General features: G+C 47.0%; 1 long non-coding RNA gene across 1 annotated transcript; it reads right to left on the minus strand.

The window, feature by feature from the left end:
* Positions 1-1,752: 1,752 nt before the first annotated feature.
* Positions 1,753-6,966, minus strand: LOC113124947 (uncharacterized). The gene is made up of 2 exons (XR_003295084.1): positions 6,789-6,966; positions 1,753-1,821 (listed from the first exon to the last, which is right to left on the minus strand). It is a non-coding gene; the product is annotated as an uncharacterized LOC113124947 (long non-coding RNA).
* Between the last annotated feature and the right edge of the window lie 388 nt (positions 6,967-7,354).

Consider the following 7,354-nt stretch of genomic DNA (forward strand, 5'->3'; position numbering starts at 1 on the left):
GGGTTTACACGTCTCCTCAGTGTTTGTAATACAACAGTGTGGTGTGCCTTCCTCAGCTGTGGGTAATAATGTAGATGGATTGAGTGTAGAGCATCTTTTTATAGTCAAATGTGGCTGGGACATTAGGAGAGCCATGACTGACAGATGTCTGGCTGGTGACAAAAATGACATTTTAGTTTCTGTCAGAAGTAAGTCAACTGAGTGTGGGACTAGCAGTGTAAGTGGATGGAAAAGTACTACTTCTGCCGAGGCTTGCACTGCCATTGCAGCTGCACACACAGCTCTGACACAGGCAGGCAAAGCACCAGCCACAGGATCCAGCCTCTTAGAATAATAGGCTACTGGCTTCTGCTTTCCTCCTGACAACTGAGTTAGCACCGAGGTCATGAACTTCCCTTTACAATCCACAGTTTGAACAAAGGGTTTACTATAATCTGGGAGACTCAAGACAGGTGTGGTCACTAACTGTGCTTTTAACTCACAGAAAGCCTTCTCACCTTCTGGAGTCCACTTTATTTCCTGCTTCATGGCCATCGGTGTTTCATAAATCAAGTCTAACAGCGGTTGTGTTACTTGAGCATAATCTGGAATCCACTGTCGACAGTAGTTACACAGCCCTAAGAACTGCATCATCTGTTGCTTAGTGATAGGCTTACAGGCTTGTTGAATAGCTGCTTTCCTGGATTCAGTCAGGGCTCTGCCTTCTGGTGTTAATTTATGACCCAGGAATACAACTTCAGAAGTAGCCCACTGTAGCTTTTTTGGAGATGCTTTGTTACCTGTTCTTTCTAAATGTTTGAACAGTGCTATCGCCGTGTCTTTGTTATGCTGCTGAGTGTCTGATGTAATTAAAATATCATCCACATAGGTCAAAATTTGGCTATGTGAGGGCACATGGAATGTAGATAAGCAATTTTCCAATTCTGATGCAAATATAGTGGGGCTATCAACATAACCCTGTGGCAACCTGGTGTAGGTAAGTTTCTTTCCCTCAAAGGTGAACCCAAACCATCCCTGTGAGTCTGGATGTACTGGGATAGAGAAAAAAGCATTACTGAGATCCACAACCGTGAACCACTTCATCTCAGGTTTTATATGGTTCAGCAGAGTGTGAGGATCTGGGACACACGGGGCCCTACTTTCAACTGCTTTATTTACTTCCCTTAAGTCTTGGATCATCCTCCAACTCCTCCCATCAGCTTTTTTCACTGGAAATATAGGGGTGTTACACTGAGCCTCTGGTGCCCTCACCAGGATCCCTGCATCAAGCATCTCTTGTACCACAGGCCTGATTCCCTGAAGGGCGTCTGGTTTAAGGGGATACTGCTTTATCCTAGGTCTATAATCAGATTTGGCCTTAATAAGTGCTATCAATTGGCTCTCACTAATGTCTGTTTTTAGCTCTTTCCATGCGTTGTGAGCCACATTTTTCCATAGTTCATATAGTTGAATCGCTTTTTTCTCCTTTTTTAGGGCCTCCTCCCTTTTATATTCACGCACGTGGGGTTCCGGTGTCAATCAGAACGATGAAGCTCCTCCCCTTCCGTTCCATTAAGAGGGGCCTCCATCTGCTGGTCACAGTCTTTATTTCCAGATGCGTCCATTTTCTCTTTAGGAGTGCCGATAATTTAAATCATCACACCAAGCCTTTTCTTTGTCATTGGATGATGTAAAGCGCTTGCTCTCCAGAGCAAGGACAAGGTCTTACTGTAGCATTCCCAGCTGAACCAATGCACTTTACTCTCTGATAACTGATGTTTACAAAAGCTTTTATTCCAGGACACCATCGAAATCCACTTTGATTGTAAAACACCGTAAGAGCTGATTGAAGACAGAACAAAACATACACTAATTAGACATTTGCCAACTAAAAATACAAAACATGCATAAATAAACATAAACAAGCATAAACAGAACCCCACACATACAGTGCATACGAGACACAGAGACTCTTGATTGCATCACCGACAAGATGGCGACCGACAAGATGGCGATCGACACAACCAGCCAGGCTCCTACAACGCCACCAACACCAAGAGCAACAACAACAACGCCAACACTACCTGACAATACCAACTCGGACAATGCCAATCTACTACTCCGTCTAGCAAACAATGAAATCACCAAATTAAAGCAGGAAATACGCCGCCTCTCTCACGATCTCCAACAGAAAGACTCCATACTGACTAGCTTCAGGGACGTTGCCCTCGAGCAGTCGAGGAAGATCTCCACACTTACCTTCACTCTCCAGGACACTGCCCCATGGGACCCGTCAACCTGTCCTCGACCCTCCTCCTCTTCTACACCATGTCTTCGGTCCTCCTGGACCGAGGTTGCGGTTCGTGGGCGGAAAAGATATCACCACGGGTCCCCGCGTCCCTCTCTAGACCTCTCCAATCCATTTGCACCTCTGTCTTCTGCCACCCCGGACCTACATACGGCCTCATCCGCTAACCACGTACCGGATCGTTCCGCTCCGGTTTCCCAACAACCCCCGTCACCCGCCAATGTCGTTCAGCGCCGTCACCTGCTCTCGCTCCCCTCTGACGACACCCGCCGCCCCCGCCTTAGTCCAAGTGCTCCTCGCGGAGCCCGTTGCCACGGCGGAAAACAGTCTCCATCCCGCTCAGCTACTACATCAGTGCGCCGTAGGATCCTTCGCGAGGCCGTGCTCAGGCACACTCACGGGCTCCCTAGCTACGGACCAACCGAACTGCCGCCTCCACCTTCCACCTCAGCACCCGATGTCACCGCCCCGCCTCCCCGCCAGTCAGCAAGACGACACGACTCAAACGGCCAACTACTGGCGTCTTCTCCACGCCCCCTTTTCCCCCCAACCACGTTAATCATCGGAGACTCAATTATAAGGAATGTACGCTTTTTCAACGCCACTACTCACTGTCTCCCTGGAGCTATGGCCTCTGACATCTTGGCCATGCTTCCTGGATTACTGCCAACACTTCCGTCTTCCATCTCTAGAGTGATTGTTCATATTGGAACTTGTGACACGTCACTCCACCGGTCTGAACTGACTAAAAAGGATTTTATCTCTCTCCTCCACCTCCTAAGCAACTGTGGTAAGACTATTTTCATGTCTGGTCCCATCCCCACGTTTGGAAGAGGCTCTGGCCGCTTCAGTAGAATCCTCAGTCTCAACACTTGGATCAAGTCTGTCTCCCTGTCCTACAATCTCCAATTCATTGACAACTTCAACCTCTTCTGGAACCGACCTGCCTTCTTTGCAGGAGATGGTCTGCATCCTAACCGCCTGGGCTCCCATATACTTTCCACCAACATTCAACATGCAGTTCACTGTACCCCACACACTAACACTGGACAATCTGTCCATTCTGTCCCACATGCCTGACTATCTGACTCCATACTACCAATCCCCTCCATCTGGTCATCCTCCCGACCTCAGCCTAGAAAATCAGGTATACGCCAGATCAACCACTCTGTACTAGCTAACATCCCCAGAAACATGGACTCGACACCTTTCCACAACACTCATTTTGGGCTTCTTAACGTTCGCTCCCTCTCTCAAAAAACATCCCTCATCTTTGACATTATTCTTAAACACAATCTCGACATCCTGTGCTTAACTGAAACCTGGCAGCAGCCCAACGACTTCACTGAACTTAATCAATCTATTCCTCCTGGCTTCACATATCTCACCCATCCACGCCTCTCGGGACGCGGTGGCGGCCTCGCCATACTGTACAACCTTAAATACAAAATATCCATCCACCCCACTATCACCTTCCAGTCCTTTGAAGCTCTCATAGCACGTATTCATGGTCACACACCAACCTTCTTGGCCACTATCTACCGCCCACCAAAACCTAACCCGACCTTCTTGGACGAACTGTCTGACCTCTTAGCTGACCTCATCTCTCTGTCAGCCAACATAATTCTTCTTGGTGATTTTAACATCCACTTCGACAATCCCAACAACACCGCTACAAAAGACCTAATTTCCTGTCTGGACAGCTTTGGGCTCCAACAATACATCACCTCCCCAACACATTCTCTAGGCCACACCCTCGACTTAGTCTGCTGCTCTGGCGTCACAGTTCAGTCATGTTCTACCCTCGACACCTTCTTCTCCGACCACAAACTAGTCTGCTTTAACTCCAAACTACCTCTCTTCAAAACCCACCTCTCCCGCACCATCACCTTCCGTAACTTAAAGAACATCGACCTCCCCTCCTTCACTGCTGCTCTCAACAACCTTTCATGTACTAATTACACACCGTCCCTCTCCAACATGTTATCCAATTTCAACTGTGAGCTACGAAATCTACTCAACACCTTCGCCCCACTCAAAACTAGATCTGTATCCTTTACGCACTCTGCTCCATGGTACACACCCGAACTCCGCCTCCTCAAAACCCAAGCCCGTCGCCTTGAACGTCTCTTCAAAAAAACCGGTTCATCCACCCACAAGGACTTATACCTAAACCACATACTGAAGTACAAGCAAACCATTACTCAAACAAAATCTGACTTCTATGCCTCGCTTATTGTATCCGCCTCTGGCTCCACGCGTTCCCTCTTCTCCACTGTCAAAAATTTATTGGGCCCTCCCGATACTCCTCTCTTCCCTTCACTCTCCACCACCTTGTGCAATAACTTCCTGGATTTCTTCTCATCAAAAATCGAAAATATACACCAGCAATTTCCCCCCATCTGTGACACTGCGAACTGCCTCCACTGTACCCTTCCCTCTCTACCAGTATCCTCCCTGCTTTCGAGTTTTATCATTCCACCCACCACGGTTATCTCTTCCCTGATCCTCAAATCCAAACCCTCAACCTGCAAACTTGACCCCCTACCAACCAACCTCGTCAAGCTCTGTCTCCCCTCTCTCCTTCCTCATCTTACCCACATTATTCACACTTCCCTCAGTTCTGGCATCGTACCCCCATCACTCAAGACAGCCATCATCTCACCAATTCTAAAAAAACCTGGTCTCGATCCTGCCGACCTTAACAACTTCCGCCCTATCTCCAATCTCCCGTTCCTCTCCAAAATCCTGGAAAAAGTTGGTCACCACCAGGTCCATACCCACCTTTCCGCCAATAGCCTATACGAACACTTTCAATCTGGTTTCCGCCAACTTCACAGCACTGAAACTGCCCTGGTCAAAATCACCAACGACCTCCTAGTAGCCGCAGACTCTGGCCTTGTCTCCATCCTCATCCTCCTTGACCTAACTGCAGCTTTTGACACCATCTCACACAATATTCTCCTCCATCGCCTTGCTTCCATCGGCATAGCCGGCTCGGTCCTCTCATGGTTCACCTCCTACCTATCTGACCGCACCCAGTCCGTCCATCTCCAGAACTTCCACTCCCAGCCCTCTACTGTCAGTTGTGGCGTGCCTCAGGGCTCTGTCCTGGGGCCACTCCTCTTTATTATTTATCTCCTTCCTCTCGGAAATATCCTTAGGCAACATAACATCAATTTCCACTGTTATGCAGACGACACCCAGCTCTACCTCTCTGCTGCTCCATCTTCTACCCTCCCCCCTCCCTCCCTCCTTACCTGCTTACATAATATCAAATCCTGGTTCACCCATAACTTTTTGAAACTCAACCCTGACAAAACTGAAATTCTCCTCGTGGGCACCAGATCCACCCTTTCTAAAACCAGCACCTTCTCCATTCAAATTGACAACAATACTGTCCCCCCCTCCCCCCAAGTTAAAAGCCTGGGTGTCATCCTAGACGGTACTCTCTCCTTCACTCAGCATATCAATACCACTACCCGGTCGGCCTACTCCCATCTCCGTAACATAAACCGCATCCGTTCCTCACTCACCACCGATAGCACGGCAATACTCATTAACGCCTTTGTCACCTCTCGTTTGGATTACTGTAACTCACTCCTCACTGGTCTACCTCTCAAATCACTTCGCAAACTTCAACTTGTCCAGAACTCTGCTGCCCGAATCATCACCAGAACTCCATCCTCACATCATATCACCCCTGTCCTTAAACAACTTCACTGGCTCCCTGTGTCCTTCCGTATAAACTATAAAATCCTCCTTCTCACCTACAAAGCCCTCCACTCTATTGCCCCACCATACATCACTGAACTACTTCATATCTATTCTCCGCCTCGTCCTCTCCGCTCCTCCAGTTCCACTCTCCTCTGCACCCCTACAGCGCGCCTGGCCACCATGGGCGCTAGATCCTTCAGCCACACTGCGCCCCGCCTTTGGAACATTCTCCCTCATCGCATCCGGTCGTCTCCGGACTTATCAACTTTTAAATCATCACTCAAAACATATCTGTTCCGTATAGCGTTTTCCACCTAACTCTCTTAACTTCTCAAAGCAGCCCGTGATGTCCTACCACCCTCTGCCTATTTCATATTGTCTCATACTGTTTCATATTTGTTGTTCTGTCATCTGGGTTTCTGTATTTCAATTTACTTGTACTGTACTTCGCCCACTTCCTAGATAATCCACGCTTTTGCCTTTACATTCTCTCCCGCCGTTTATGTATTCTTGTTACTGTTGTTTTAATGCACTCTATGTATATCATGCTGTATGCTTCCTTTTCTATCTGTAAGGTGACCTTGAGACTTTGAAAGGCGCCATGAAATAAAATGTATTATTATTATTATTATTTTATAAATCTTATCTATAATATGTATGCATATGTAATTCAATTACGCTAACAACCGACTGTTAACTACCTGCTTAGCGTTAGCCCATAACTTCAATTAACCATAAACGTAAATTGTTTCTAAGTCACTAAATAAGAATGTGAAAACTATACCTTGTGACCTTTATCAGCCAGGTGCTAGAGAAACCTTTCTAACTTAAGTTATCCAAAATTGAACTTTCATATATTCAGTATAGCGTACTTCTAATTTCGGCGCGACCGTGTTCACCTTCACCGGAATCGCCGTTTTACTTCCTGTATCCTGGATTTCAAAATAAAGGCATGTGTGGTATAAAACGTACCCAAAAACCAACAAAAATAAAAGTCCACTTTAAATTTGTCCCACATTGAGTCTCTATCATGCCAACATATTTCAATAAAGTGGTCTTCAGTAATATTTGGCTCCATTTAATAATAAAGTTCTTTCTTGAGAAATCTTTCGTGGAGTAGTCTTTGAAGCTACACCGCCCTCTACTGGAGGATGCGAAGATGCCAAGCCAATTCAATGAATTGGGGGATTTAATGGTCATTTACACCCAGAGTTTCCAAAAGCCGACTGGGAGGCAGAGCCTTTAGCTATCAAGCTCCTCTCCTGTGGAACCAGCTCCCAGTCTGGGTTCAGGAGGCAGACACTCTCTGTACTTTTAAGGCTAGACTTAAAACCTTCCTCTTTGACAAAG

This window comes from Mastacembelus armatus, chromosome 12, assembly GCF_900324485.2.
Source record: "Mastacembelus armatus chromosome 12, fMasArm1.2, whole genome shotgun sequence".
NCBI classification, from domain to species: domain Eukaryota; kingdom Metazoa; phylum Chordata; class Actinopteri; order Synbranchiformes; family Mastacembelidae; genus Mastacembelus; species Mastacembelus armatus.